The 15,095-nt window shown below is 46.1% G+C and overlaps 1 protein-coding gene across 1 annotated transcript in view; it reads left to right on the forward strand.

Moving 5' to 3' along the window:
- The window catches only part of LOC144785799 (uncharacterized), a 672,618-nt gene that overhangs the window by 41,959 nt on the left and 615,564 nt on the right, over positions 1–15,095 (forward strand). The window lies entirely within an intron of this gene.

The raw sequence follows: 15,095 nt of genomic DNA on the forward strand, positions 1-15,095 counted from the left end.
CTGCTAATGCCTCAAAAATCACCTGGCATTGTCCTCTCCAGCACCACTTACCAGCAAACCACATGCTTTCTGGGACCGGTAGTTCACGACCCACGCGCGAGCTACTGATGGTGAGCTATGACTTTAAGGAGGAGGTGAACCTTGCTCTCCTTGCAAGGTGCGGGACACATATAAAGTGGCTGTCGAAAATGCCACCTGTTCATCATTTGGCGCTGACGAAGGCCGAGATGGCCGAAATGCATTCGCCTGCAGAGTTGAATTAAAGGTGTGCTCCTGTTCTCCCCCAACGTGGTCTCTGCTCTTTCTTGTAAGGAGGTTGTTTGTGACATATATATATATATATATATATATATATATATATGAGGCATACAACGTCTTGGCATCCGTGGAAAAAGACGAGGCGAACCCTAAATAGTGCGGTATAATTTTAATGGAGCCCAAACACCACACCGAACATGACGCGTTTCAGCCCTAGAAGGGCCTTGATCACATGACGAACGGTGGTGGTTATATATATATATGTGGGGCACATATAATGTAGTGTTTCCGGGGTCCCGCGCATGGGCGGGAATATTCTAATGCCTATGACTTTGATGAGGATCCCCTGGAAGAGAACCCTTGATCACCCCAGTTGGGGAACTGATTGCGCATTTTCTTCTAAATGCGTGGTTAGCATTGGCCCAAAAGTAGAAGCGTCCGGCAATCACTTCATGGAGAGTGTATACATAGCCCGTAGGAGATGATTTGTATAGCGAATATTAATAGAAAGACCTTTAATTGCTTTAATTATTCTAATCTTTGTGTATGCACACTGATTTGATATACTAAACATCTGACATTTTTACATATATAGCAAGTACTCGGATTATGAAGACTATTACAAGGAACAACAGCAATACCTACCACAAGATAGACCTCAAGAACAATTGAAACAGGGTATGGTGGCTATGCAGTCTTCACTTATTAGTGATTTACAAGTCATGCTCTTAGAATATAAGAGGACCTTTCCATTACAATCCTCTGAACAACAATCAATGCAGGTGCATCCTCCGCCACCTCCAACCTATTCTTCTGACACGGCAGCTCCTCAACTACCTCAACCTCCGGAGACAACAGAAAATCGCCAGAATGTCGTCACAGTGCATGATGATTCATCAGATGCTGACCAGGGCGTAGAACAGGTCCCGAATCCAGATAGGGAATGGGACGAGTATGTTATTCCGGGACCTGCTTCACCATCACCGGATCCTATAGATTCTCCTCCAGCAGACATCGGAGGTTTCCATAATCCTGATGGAAAGGGCTTCCAAACAGTTTGGTCTCCCCATTCCAACTGTACAATCGGAATGCTTTCTTTATGATTTTAAGGAGCTTTACAGAAAATCTGTCCGTTCTATCCCGATTGTGGAACATGGAGTGAGGGGATAAAGGTGATGCTGTCTCCAGCTCCTGTCATCTCTGTTCTTCCGCGACTGGAGAAGAAATATAAGGCTCCAGAAGATGGTCCGGCTTGCCTGGTTGGTCAACCGAAGCCGGACTCTGTCATCTTTGAGGCGACTCAAACAAAAGTCAAGAAATCCATTGGCTCCCCTTACCACACCACCAGATAAGGAGGTTTGGCGTCTAGATAATGTGGGAAAGAGGTTTTCCTCTATGTCCAGCCTCCTTGTTAGGGCTGCCAATGACGAGTGGTCTTCAGAGATCATCGATTGTGCAATGGACATTGCCACCACTGCTTTGCGTGCCTTGGTGGGTTCTGCTGTTCTAAGACGACAAGGTTGGCTTCGGGCCACCTGGTTTCGACCGGAGGTGCAAAATACAATCTTAGATCTTCCATTTGATAGGGAAATGCTTTTTGGAAAGCATGTGGACGACTGTGACGGGCTCAGGAGGAATAGGCAACCAGCGAGTTTTTGTTACCGTAGGATTTATTGATTTAAACAACAAGTTAGTACAAGTTTTCTTCCTGGGCAAAGTCCGGCGTGGTGAACGGCTTCTGTCCGGCCTCAGAGGACAGGACTTGGGGAGTTCGTCTCGACGAGTTCTCTCACGGCTCCGTCGTCGCAGCATTTTGTCCGGTTCCATCTTGGCTCTCGAGATAAACAAGACAATAGAGCACTTGGTGAGTGTACTATTCTTTTATCTTTAGCGATACCAGGGAAAAGGGAGTGAGGAATTTGTAACCCGTGCTCTAATCCTCAAACAACAATCGAGTAATGGAAAGTGCTCGGGATGGGGAAAACACCGGGGTACGGGAATACCAAACTCATGTACGGGAACCGCCCTTATGTCCGACCCAACCCCTGATTCGGTTGCGTACCTGGGCAAGCCATACACCTCCCCCGGGTGTATGGCGGGGCGACTCGTGGGACCGTTGGCCTCCTGGCTTTCTCTCCTCGTCCTCCGTGGGTCGTCCCCTGGGCTCGGCTTCCACCAAGATCTCCTCGTCCGTAACGCTCCTTCGTTCCTCTCCACTCCACTCGCCGACTCTCTCCCTCCGGGTGTACAAGCACACCTGTGGGTCGTGCTTGTCCGTATAAGACGTCTTCACGTTTTGTTGTAGGCCCGCCCCTTCATCATCCGACTCTAAAGTTAAAGGGCCAGTTCCTCTGATCGTTCTCTTGATCCTGTGATTCCACATTAACGTTCTGTAGGGAACAGAAAGAAGGGGAGGAAGTAGGTGACAGCTGTGGGGCAGTCTCAGTGTTGCACACCGGGTTATACGGCGGACCCACGCCGTTACACACCTCCCCCTCAGGACACTCACGATCGGGGAGTGGATGATGAGACAAGAAGTCAGCCCCCACATTATCAGCCCCTTTCCGGGGATGTACAGTAAATGTATATGGTTGCAGGGACAAAAACCATCGCAAAACTCTGGCATTGTTCGACTCATTTCTCGCCATCCAGAGCAGGGGCGCATGGTCAGTGTAGAGGTCAAAGTGACGTCCTTCTAGATAGTAAGCCACTTTTTCAATAGCCCATTTAATGGCCAGGCACTCCTTCTCGACCGTTGCGTACTTGAGTTCTCGAGGGAACAGCTTACGGCTGACATATAGAATCGGGTGGTCATGCCCATCCAGTCCAGTTTGAGATAGCACAGCCCCAATGCCATAGTCGGAAGCGTCCGTATGTAAAGAAAAGGAATGGGAGAAATCAGGGGAAGAAAGGACAGGGTCAGACGTAATGATGGCCTTCAATTGACGAAATGCCTCTAGCATAAGTTCCGTGGGTTTAATGGGAGTAGAGGATTTGCCAACGTTCTGTAAAGAGTCAGTGAGGGGGGCAGCCAAGTGAGCAAATTGCAGAATAAAACGTCGGTAATACCCGACCAACCCCAGAAATGACCTCATCTCTCTCCGGGTGGTGGGAAATTGGGTGTCAGCAATGGCACGAACCTTCTCTATTTGGGGCTCAAAGAGTCCGTGTCCCAGAACGTACCCCAAATATTTTACCTTGTGAAAGGCGACCTTCGATTTCCTGGCATTGACAGTAAGACCAGCCGATTCTAGAGCAGAGAATACAGTGTCCAGGTGAGCTAAATGTGTAGGCCAATCGGGACTATGGATGACAATGTCGTCAAGATATGCGGACGTAAAGTCCGATAATCCAGCCAAAACAGTGTTCATCAGGCGCTGGAACATAGCGGGCGCTCCGTGTAGCCCGAAGGGCAGAACAGTGAATTCAAAATGACCCTCCTCTGTCGAAAAAGCAGTCTTTTTGCGATCCTCTGACCTGAGAGGGACCTGCCAATACCCCTTAGTTAAATCCAGGGTAGTGATATATCTCGAGTCGCCCAACTTCTCGATAAGTTCGTCAACCCTAGGAATGGGGTAAGCGTCGAAGAGGGAAATGTCATTAAGTGCCCTAAAGTCCATGCAGAAACGTCTACTGCCGTCGGGCTTAGGGACCATTACAATGGGGCTAGACCAGTCACTACTCGAAGGTTGTATAACCTCAAGTTGCAGCATTTCGTGAATTTCCTTGCTGATAGCTGAACGCCGTGCTTCAGGGACTCTATAAGGTTGAATCCTAACTTTCTTGCCGGGGGGAGTGTTTATACAGTGTTCCGCGAGAGACGTTCTACCCGGGACATTCAAAAAAAAATTGTCATGATCACCCAATGTTTTTTTAAGAGCTTGCTGTTGCGGGGAAGTCAAGTCCTCGTTTACAAAAAGCTGGTCTCGAGTGGAAAGGCAGTGAGCAGGGGCGTCTGCCAAATGTATGTCGGCCGGAGCAGGGCCCAACCACTTCTTTAGTAAATTAATGTGGTAAGACTGTTGTTTGTTTGGTGCAATCTGTAGCGTATAGCTAGTGATACCTATTTTCGCCACCACTTTATAGGGGCCCATCCATTCCGCTCTAAATTTGTGGGTGGAGGAAGGCAATAGGACTAATGCCCAATAATCAATCTGTAAGTGCCTCCACTTTTTTCCTTGATCATAAGCCACCTTTTGGCGTTTTTGGCTGTCTTCAAGGTGTGTGAACGCCAGATCTCTTAGTTTACCAAGTTTGGAACGGAGATTTTTGGCGTAGTCGAGAGTCGCAGCTGTTTCTTCTGGGAGTTCATTCTCCCATGTGTCCTTAGTCATCTCCAGAAGGGAGCGGGGCTGCCTCCCGTACAATAACTCAAAAGGTGATATGCCCATGCTACTTTGTTTTTGGGCTCTTATGGCATATAGTGCCAGTGGCAGCATCCTGTCCCAGTCAGCTCCACTGACCTCCATCATTTTTCGGAGGGTTGTTTTTAGAGTGCGGTTATAACGTTCCACTTTGTCCGGTTCCGTCTTGGCTCTCGAGATAAACAAGACAATAGAGCACTTGGTGAGTGCACTATTCTTTTATCTTTAGCGATACCAGGGAAAAGGGAGTGAGGAATTCGTAACCCGTGCTCTAATTCTCAAACAACAATCAAGTGATGGAAAGTGCTCGGGACGGGGAAAACACCGGGGTACGGGAATACCAAACTCATGTACGGGACCCGCCCTTATGACCGACCCAACCCCTGATTCGGTTGCGTACCTGGGCAAGCCATACACCTCCCCCGGGTGTATGGCGGGGCGACTCGTGGGACCGTTGGCCTCCTGGCTTTCTCTCCTCGTTCTCCGTGGGTCGTCCCCTGGACTCGGCTTCCTCCAAGATCTCCTCGTCCGTAACGCTCCTTCGTTCCTCTCCACTCCACTCGCCGACTCTCTCCCTCCGGGTGTACGAGCACACCTGTGGGTCGTGCTCGTCCGTATAAGACGTCTTCACGTTTTGTTGTAGGCCCCCCCCTTCATCATCCGACTCAAAGTTAAAGGGCCAGTTCCTCTGATCGTTCTCTTGATCCTGTGATTCCACATTAACGTTCTGTAGGGAACAGAAAGAAGGGGAGGAAGTAGGTGACAGCTGTGGGGCAGTCTCAGTGTTGCACACCGGGTTATACGGTGGACCCACGCCGTTACAACGACCCGCTGCAGGATATTAAGAAAGACAGAGATGGCAAGGTCCCTTGGGACTTAGCAATACCACAAAGTACCATTCCGTGGAACAAGAGGGAAATGTTTTTCTATGTACAGAGGATACCAACAGCAGCGCTACTCCTATTCGCAGCCTTCATAGTCATACAAACCCCAGTACTCTCAATGCCAGCGCCAATCGGCGTCTTTCTCTCACCAGCCTTCAAGAGGACGACAGGGGCGTCAGGGGAGAGATTCCTCTAATCTTTAATAGCGGCTTCCCGGCTCTGTCTACTGTCCCTTCACCCCCTGTAACATCAGTGGGGGGCAGGATATCACAATGCCTCCGCAGATGGGAGATCATAACATCGTATCGTCCTCAATATCATCCGGTTTGGCCACACGCTAGAGTTTCAACACCTTTTACCTTCCAGAGCCCTTCGCGCCACCGAATCAAAACATCTACACCTTCTACGTCTAGAAGCTCATCAACTGCTCATCCAAGGAGCGATAGAACCGGTACCTCTCACAACGAGGCAAAGGGTTCTATTCCCGGTTTTTCCTGGTTCGCAAGACAGAAGAAAAATGGTGCCCAATCTCAGACCTGAGGGAGCTCAACACCTATCTCATAAAACTCTTGTTTCGAATGGTGTCCCTTCAGGACATCTTGCGCATTCTGAATCCAGGCGATTACATGGCAACTCTGGATCTCGAGGATGCATATTTCAATGTTCCTATCCACCCAGCTCACAGGAGATTTCTACGCTTCACAGTAGCCAAGAGCCACTTTCAATTCAAGGTCCTACCTTTCGGACTCAGATCTGCACAGCGGATATTCACGAAGGTATTGGCCCCAGTTTCAGCGTTTCTCAGAAAACAATCACTGCAAGTTTTTCCATACCTAGACGATTGGTTGAAAAAAGTTCCATCTTCTCAGGCAACTACAAGTGCAGTTGAAAGTTGCATTCAGCTCTTCAATTATCTGGGTCTTCAACTCACCAAGGACAAGTCAGTCCTCCGTCCTTCCAGGTTGGCCAAGTTTCTGGGGGCCATTCTGAATACAACTTGTTGCAAAGCATTTCCATCAGAAGAAAGACAGAAAAGGCTGATTTCTTCCGCCCGTCAGTTACAAAAAAGGAGGTCTCTGTCTGTCCGCCTATACAAATCTCTCCTATGATCAATTTCATTTTGCATTCCCTTAATTCCGTATTGCAGATTTCGTATGCGCCCATTACAGGAACAACTTGACATGCAATGGCGCCAGGCTCGTTCAACGACAAGATAATCGTTACTCTTATGAAAGAGGCGGTCAGCTGGTGAATGATCAAAGACAATATCTCAAAAGGTATCACTTTCACGGTTGATCTAGCCCCTTTGATTCTAACCCCGGACGCCTCTCTAGAAGGCTGGGGGCGGTCTTGCAAGACCTTCAAGTAAGCGACCACTGGAAACCCGAAGAATGCACACTCCACATCAATCTTCTGGAGCTCAAGGCGATTCGTCTGGCTTTACAGGCCTTCCTTCCGAGGATTCGGGACTCCACCGTCCTGGTCCGTACAGACAACACGACGGCCATGCACTATGTGAACAAACAAGGTGGAACGAGATCTCAACTACTTTCCAAGGAGGCCCAGGAGATTTGGTAATGGGTGATTCTTCATCACTGTTTCAACGGAACATCTTCCAGGTACCCTCAACACGACAGCAGATACATTGAGTTGTCTGAAGTTCGTCTGTCAAGAGTGGGAACTGGACCAGGGCACTCTCGATAGAGTTTTCAATAATTGGGGCCCTCCATCCATAGACCTGTTCGCCATCCCAGACAACAAGAAATGCCGCTTTTACGGAAGCAGGGAACACAAACGAGGGTCGTTAGGGAATGCTCTTTTGATGGCCTGGTCAGGCGCATTTGTTTACGCCTTTCCTCCAATTCCCCTGATTCCAAGATTACTTAGGAAACTCAAAACGGAACCCTGCACAATGATTCTAATGGCACCGGTGTGGCCCCGCCAGTTTTGGTTCACAGAGCTTCTCCTGCTCTCCCAAGATCAGCCGATTCACCTGTGGCCCATTCCTTCTCTATTGACGATGTCCCAGGACCAAGTGGTACATCCGGATCCGAGCTCACTTCAGTTAACAGCGTGCCTCCTGAACACCAAGAGTTTCAGAATTTAGATATCCCTCAGGAATGTAAAGAGGTTTTAGCTCAGGCTCGTGCACCAAGTACGTATAAAACCTATCGTTCGAAATGGAAATGTTTCTGTTTGTGGTGCCCCCGAGAAAACATTCATCCTTTCTCGTCTGCTCCTCATCAGATCTTGCCTTACATTCTGTCTCTATCCAAGTCAGGTCTTGCCCATTCTTCTATCAAGGTACACCTGGCGGCTGTATCTAGATTCAGACAGACAGCCTCTGGCCCTTCCCTCTTGTCTGCAAGAATTGTCAAGCAATAATTTCTAAAAGGACTCTTTAGAGTTTTCCCTCCAGTTAGACCTCCGCCTCCAATGTGGCAACTCAATTTGGTTCTTGCTCAACTCATGAGACCTCCATTGTGAGCCTATTCATAGAGCGGATCTTAAGTTTCTGTCATGGAAAGTGGCTCTCCTCCTCGCTTTAACGTCAGCCAGGAGAGTTGGGGAACTTCAAGCTCTCACGATGAAGGAGCCCTTTTTACAGTTTAAGAAGGACACTGATTCTAAGAACAAATCCGTAATTCATTTCAAAGGTTCCTTCAGATTTTCATTTGAATGAGCCGGTCATTCTAAAAAAAAATTTCCCTCGACCTACAACTCCAGCGGAAAGGTCTCTTTATTCCTTGGATGTCCAGAGATGGTTGAAATTCTATCTTCAGCACACCAAGGATTTCTTGAAATCTACCCAACTCTTTGTCGCTTTTAGTGCACCGTGAAAAGGGTTTCCCATTTCGAAGCAAGGGGTTTCACGTTGGATTGCCAGCGCGATCCACTACTGTCACCAAGTGGCTGGTAAGCCGCTAGAAGGACGTGTCCAGTTGAAGCCCACAAGATCAGTTTCATCGTCTGCTGCTCTTTTCGCTGGAGTTCCTATCAAGGACATTTGTAGGGCTGCTACATGGAGCAGTGCCCATACTTTCACAAAGCACTACTGCTTGGACTCTTCCACATGGAGTGAGGCGGCAGTGGGACAGGCAGTCCTGAGGAACCTCTTCCAGTAAGGAGTGAGCTTTCCCTTCTAACCCTCCTTCCTATTATTGCACATTTTGTATCTAGTAATGTTTACTGATTAATGTTTCAATGTCTGTTTATTTTTATGAGAATATGGATACAGAATATTCCAGTATTTATCTCACAAAATGTGCTTTGTTGCTAGCTACTATGATACAAGCAATGGGAATCTATGAAAGTTTTAATACTGGAGTAAGAAAAAAAGTTACTTACCTGTAACTTTGGTTCTCCAGTATTGGTAACTTTCATAGATTCCCATGCGCCCAAACTCCTCCCCTGGGAAAGCTCAGCCTTCAGCCTATTTGGTTACTGTTACACAACGGCTACGAAAATCTGAGGCTCTCTCAGGAAGGTTCTATGGGGTGAGGCTAATCTGATTGGTTGTTGCATTATTTTGGTCTCTTTTACAAAAAAAGTTGGATATGCTACAAAATGAGATGAGGCCTAGGCCTTTCTTTCTCTTTTGTACCAACTGCTATGTTATTTTCTATTTACAGAGGCTTCCATTCCGACGACGGGGAATGATACAAGCTATGGGAATCTATGAAAGTTACCAATACTGGAGAACCAAAGTTACAGGTAAGTAACTTGTTTTCTTACTGTGTGGACTACACATAGTAATTCTGTAAAATTTGTTGACATAACCAACATCATGGTTATTGGGGCGCAACATAGTCGGGCCCCAGTGAGCTAACATACTACTGTGTGTCATAGGACCTCTGTACTCTTCCTCACCTGTCACATAAGGCACAGCAATGGGACAACATCTACAAATAAATAGACATGTCTGTTTCGCCATCATTTAAACAGCGACAAAAGATTGTCCATATGGTCAGTAGACACATCTTTGGAAAAAATATGTGGTGTAAAATGGCCATCAAGTTATTTGGCACACTTTAGGGCCAGTAACCGTTTGGCCATAGCAATCAACAAATGTTTAGATTTGTAGGCAACAGAATTATAGCATGTAGAGCAGCATTCTCTTGAAAAATGTAACTGTCCTCATACATGCTCTTGAGTCAACAAAGCCCATTGCTATTTTAGCATGAGGACATGTCATCCTTGCATTGCATGTGAGTCACAGGAACAGGGCTCCACTGGTAATTCCGCCTTATCTGAAGCTTCCACCAGTTGCTGCAAAACTGCCCACAAAGAAGCTAAAGTACCATCAAAAGTCAAGCCCAGTCTCAGTAGTGTTCCCCTGAAATCGCCAACATCAGGTGATTTCAGGGGAGCACTATAAGGGTGGCCACACAAGTGCCCCCAAGAAGCCACCACACATGCACCAATCAAGAGTGGCTTCAAATGTGCCACAATCATATAAAGCACAACTGGAGATCTGAGCATCACTAGGACTAGCATGATGACACATCAGCTCTGATGGAGATCCTTCAGCAACCTTCCCGCTATGTCAAGGCAATCCACTGGTGCTAACTGTGTGGGAAGTCTAAGACTGTGGTGCCTCAACAGCCACCGAGGTCTCCTCGGGCATCACCATAATCTTAACCATATCCACCATCATAGCTGTAACTGTCAATCCCATGTTTAATGTGCCATCAGGCTTAACATCTGCCATCATTACACTAGCTGCAGATAGAAGCACTGATACGGTTTGTACAAACGCTGTCCCTTCAGAAATAAGGCATGTACTTCCAATCCAGGCATCCAGAGAATTGGAGTCCCTCCTATTAGCACATCCATCCATTAAGGTGGAGGCCACGGAGGAGGAAAGACTGGGGGCATAATGAAAACTGAGGGCCATGACTGAGGCCCGGAGCCCGCCAGGAATGACGGAAGAAGAGGAAATACATGCAACACAGCAAAATGAATGTCAGCACACCAAAGATTCAAGTCCAGTTTTGTTCTTTTTACATGGGAACCATTCTGCATTTTCCATGGAAGGCATGATGGTCACAGGCAAGGAAAATGAATGACGCTCAATAGGGTGGGGATGACCAAAATGTGACCTGAAACACAGGCTGCTTGATTAGAGGTTTATGCTAGTGCAGCCAGCAAAGGCTCTGCCATTGTACAAACAGTGTTTCCCTTTACTTGGAAAAGGCAGTCCCAATTTCAGTTCCAAAAACATTGTTTTGTAAATTGAAATCTCAAATAACCAGCTTTGCCTTGGAAAAGATGAGAGCCGTTTACCTATATAAAGAGATGTCCATCCTCATAGGGACCATGGCCTTAATAGGACCTTCCTTCAAAGTGGGAGACACCAGAAGATGTGGAGATCGGGACAATCAGCTGACTTGTTTACAGTTGGTTTTGATGCCTGGCACCCACCCTGCCAGAGGACCTGGTAGTCAGTGGCCATGTTACTAGGAGGACGCCTCGACAGGTCCGTGGCGTTATAGATTCATGCCACCAGTGCATTTGTGGTATGTATCTAGGATGTCTGAATTCCTGGATGGCCAGAGAGCAGTGACACAGCGGGGTCTGTGTATTAGGGATAATCCGAGAACAATTTGAATGAAAGCCCTTTCAGTCGGATCCGAAAGATTCATTGTGACACGTATCCAGGAGGAAAGTGTGCTTATGACATTGAGAGATCCTACAACCTCTTCATGATTTAAGTTCTGGACATCGAGAAGGCCAACAGTCTGATCTTCCGGCTCAAGGGCACCAAGAAGGCCAACTCATTCTGCCTACAAAATACTTGTCTTTGCTGTAAGATACACAAATTGCATGATGTAAGAGCATCAATATGTCTTTGGGGTGAAATTCAAAATGCAGTGATCGTCTGGCGCATCAAAAAGTCTAGCAGCGACTAGCACTCTGGCCAAAAGGATCTCTTCCAGGCTCTATTTTGATAGGTGCTGAGTAAATGCAAACCACCTGATAGCTATAAAAGGCACTTCACTGCCTTTTTCATTCAATGGTTTCAAAGTCTTTTTTTTTTTTTTGCAGAGTTTTATATAGTGCAAACTTGACCCGACCGAATCGGGTATCAGAGCGCTTTACATAGCACCAGTTACGTTACATGAGGACACACGTTCATTTTTGTTAGGCACGGGGAGATTACGTGATTTGCCCAGAATCACAGGATGTTTGGCGTCGTTACCGAGACTTGAACCCAGATCCCCAGGTCTGAGGGTGAGCAACCCTAGCCATTAGGCCAACTCCTCTCCCTACTCTTTCTACATCGGACCTCCAGAATGCCCCCTAGAGGAGTAGCATGTCATCTTTGAGAAGATGATGTTCTGTCATTAGAGATCATTAATAGTAAAATGCAAAATACTAGAATATTTCTGCACACTATGCCAAAACGGTTCGTCAAAAAGAAGCGTCCTTTCATGGTGTCTCACAGCAGAGGGCAAGGTGTCAAATAAACAGCAACAAATAAATGGGTCCTAATCTGTGAGTAGGGATTACTCCAGCTTGAAGGATCTTCTCCACTGAGCCTAATCTGTGAGTAGGGCCCACTTCAGCTTGAAGGGTCTTTTCCTGATTCATATACTGTGTAGTGTTCTTTAGGATGCTCACACCGATCTACAGGAAGGGCACTGGTATAGCTGCTCTGGCTTCTGAGCTGCCCCATTTAGACCCCAAAGCATTCAGCAGCAGGCCCAGTTCTCTCCATCAGAAAGGCTGTACCCTCCCACATTGACTCCTACCTCAAATCGTTTTAGTCCCCGAGCCTCAGTCCAGGGAAGTAGGACAAATGGGTTTCCACCATCATCAGATCAATTCTGACAGCTTCAACCATGGCTCATTGTATAGGCCGTGAGTAAGTGGGGTGAGTTACTGTGGCTTCTGAGGCCCCAGATAGCACCTTAGTATTTTACACATTTTCCTCCTAATGGTACCATGGCATCAGCTGCACCTGGGCAGAAACAGACATGGGTGTGGAAGTTATAAAACAAATTATTTGCCTATGGGACAGGTTGCTTCATAAATCTTGTCCTGTAAAACAAATCCACTTGTCCCTTTTGTGCCACGTAGTGCAGTGTAAAATTATGGTAACAATTTCATTATATAAACGCTCTGATGTTAGTCTTTCTGATTATGCCAGGGATCATACTACAGTAGGGTTTGAATTCTAGCAGTTTCCTTATTTTGCCACCTTTCCGCACATCTACATACGGGAGCTGGCGGTAACGTTAAGCACTGTTCCGGGGTTGGAATGCCCTTTTGAGTCTTTGCAAACCTTGTAAATTGCATGTTTTAGGGGTTTTCACCAGATTTTCTCAAATAGTTTCCCTTACTGAGAAAGGTTGCAAATTTACTCCTGACAATGGCAGAAGTAAAACTTCTTCCAAGGTTCAGAAAAAAGTGGTTGGAGGGAAAGTTAACTTGTAAGCGCTCAACAGATTTTCGCAAGAGCAAATCTAAACCTGCTTATTTGGTCATGCTAAAAAGCAGGACACAAATATTTTCTAGGAGTACAATTTCCTGGCCTACTTCTGGAAATGTTGTGCATTAATGAAAGCAATAAATCTGCACTAATGCAAGGACATATAACGTGTGCGATTGTGTGACTTTCTTGAAGAACTAGGCCCCTAATTAGGTCTGTAGTAAACCATAATCTTTTTATATAGCAGATATATCTATCTATCTCTCTATCAATCTATCTATCAACTGGCTTCCGCTCTTTCACAAGGAGCATATCGGCATACAAACTAGTTTTTTCAGGGACTACTGTGGCAATGTTTGCTTTTTGAGACAAAAATATATTTGTGCTTTTTGCCAATGTTTGTTATAATGGTGAGGGCCTGGCAGGTCGCACAAAGTTTTACAAGAGCCAAAACAAGAGACGCATTGACAAAAAAAAGGCTGACCACCAATATCAGACCTATTGGCTTTGCCAATGCTTTTTTATTTTCAGTTTCCCATTATTTGTTGGAACTGGTCGCACTAATTTTACATTATGAATATTTTAGGGAAATACGTGCATGCGTCAATACGTTTAGTTTAGCAAAACATTTTTTTTCTGGTTTCATGTTTTTTGTGAACATTTTATTTTGAAAGCAAATAGTCATCAATCTTACTTTTAAGCTTCTGCAGATATTTGCATCTAATTAGAGAGCATTCTGGGAGCACTGTATGTAGTCTCATATTGTTAAACTTTGCAAACACATGTACATGTTTACACTGGAACCACTGTCACAGAAGTGCAGTCGGAGCTTACAACATATCCTTAGAGCACTCACCCTAATATGAAAGGCCTTGTATTAATAAAACATAAATACAAGTTCGAGCAGCATTAACTTATGGACACAAATATTACTTTAACTGCAGGAAATGCCCTTTCCTATTCCATAATGTGGTACTACTGTAACTGACAGCCAAAGGGTTTGTGCTGCAGGTGGTTGGGCCTACTTTTCCCAAGGACAAAATAAACATGAAAATGTGTTGTCCTTGACCTCAAACAATATGTCTCCGTCATTTCCTGATCTTATTGCTCCCTTCTTTCTGGACGCCGCCAATTTCACCATCCTGGGCGACTTGAATCTTCATTTCGATTACCCGACATGTGTGACTAGCACTACTTTGATCATGACTTGGCCTCAATGTAAATTCTGCTCTGTAATTCAGGTTCTACTCATGTGGCTGGCCATCTATTGTATCTCATTTTTTCCAATTTACCTAATATTCTTTGTTCCCCAGCGCTTCCAGTACGCTGGTCAGATCACTTTTTGGTGCAAGCCAACTTGTTTAAACTCAATGGCGAAAAGACGGAAGTGTTAATTTTGGCGAATAATAAAGATCTCTGGGGTCCGAAACACTGGCCTTCTGAAATGGGTGCTCTTCCCCAACCTACGCATCAGGTCCGCACGTAGGCTTTATCATTGATGACCAGCTATCTATGAAGCAACAAGTGGTGAAGGTGGCCTCGACCTACTTCACCATCCCTAAATGGCTCAAGAAAATCCTTTGGATGTCGCCCGTCCCCACTCAAAGAACCGTGGTCCAGGCTCTTGTCACTTCTAGACTGGATTACGGCAACAACCTGTATTTAGGAGTTAATAAGGATGTGATACACAAATTACAGGTGGTGCAGAATGCGGCTGCTAGACTGCTTTGCCAGTTTCCCAGAATGGCCTCCATCTCAGGTTCTCTTCATGACCTTCATTGGCTCAGGGTTGAGAATCGCATTAAATTCAAAGCCCTCAGTTATATGTTCAAGATCAAATCTGGCAAGGTACCTCAGTACCTGAACGCTCTAGTCCATCCTTACTTACCATCACGCCTTCTTCGCTCCTCTACATCTTCGGTTCCTAGGACCAGACTGTCACGAATGGGTTGTCGGTCCATCTCTTGTCTAGGTACCTCTATGTGGAATTCCCTCCCCATGTCACTTAGGAACGAAACCGTTTATGGGAACTTTCGTGTGTGTTTAAAAACTTGGCTGTTTAATCAATAGATGATTTCCCTTCCTTCTGTTCCTGTTAGGTGGCGCCCGGAAACCTTTGGGTAGCTGTGCGCCTTATAAGATTAAAATAACATA

Source organism: Lissotriton helveticus, chromosome 10 (genome assembly GCF_964261635.1).
Source record: "Lissotriton helveticus chromosome 10, aLisHel1.1, whole genome shotgun sequence".
Lineage (NCBI taxonomy): Eukaryota > Metazoa > Chordata > Amphibia > Caudata > Salamandridae > Lissotriton > Lissotriton helveticus.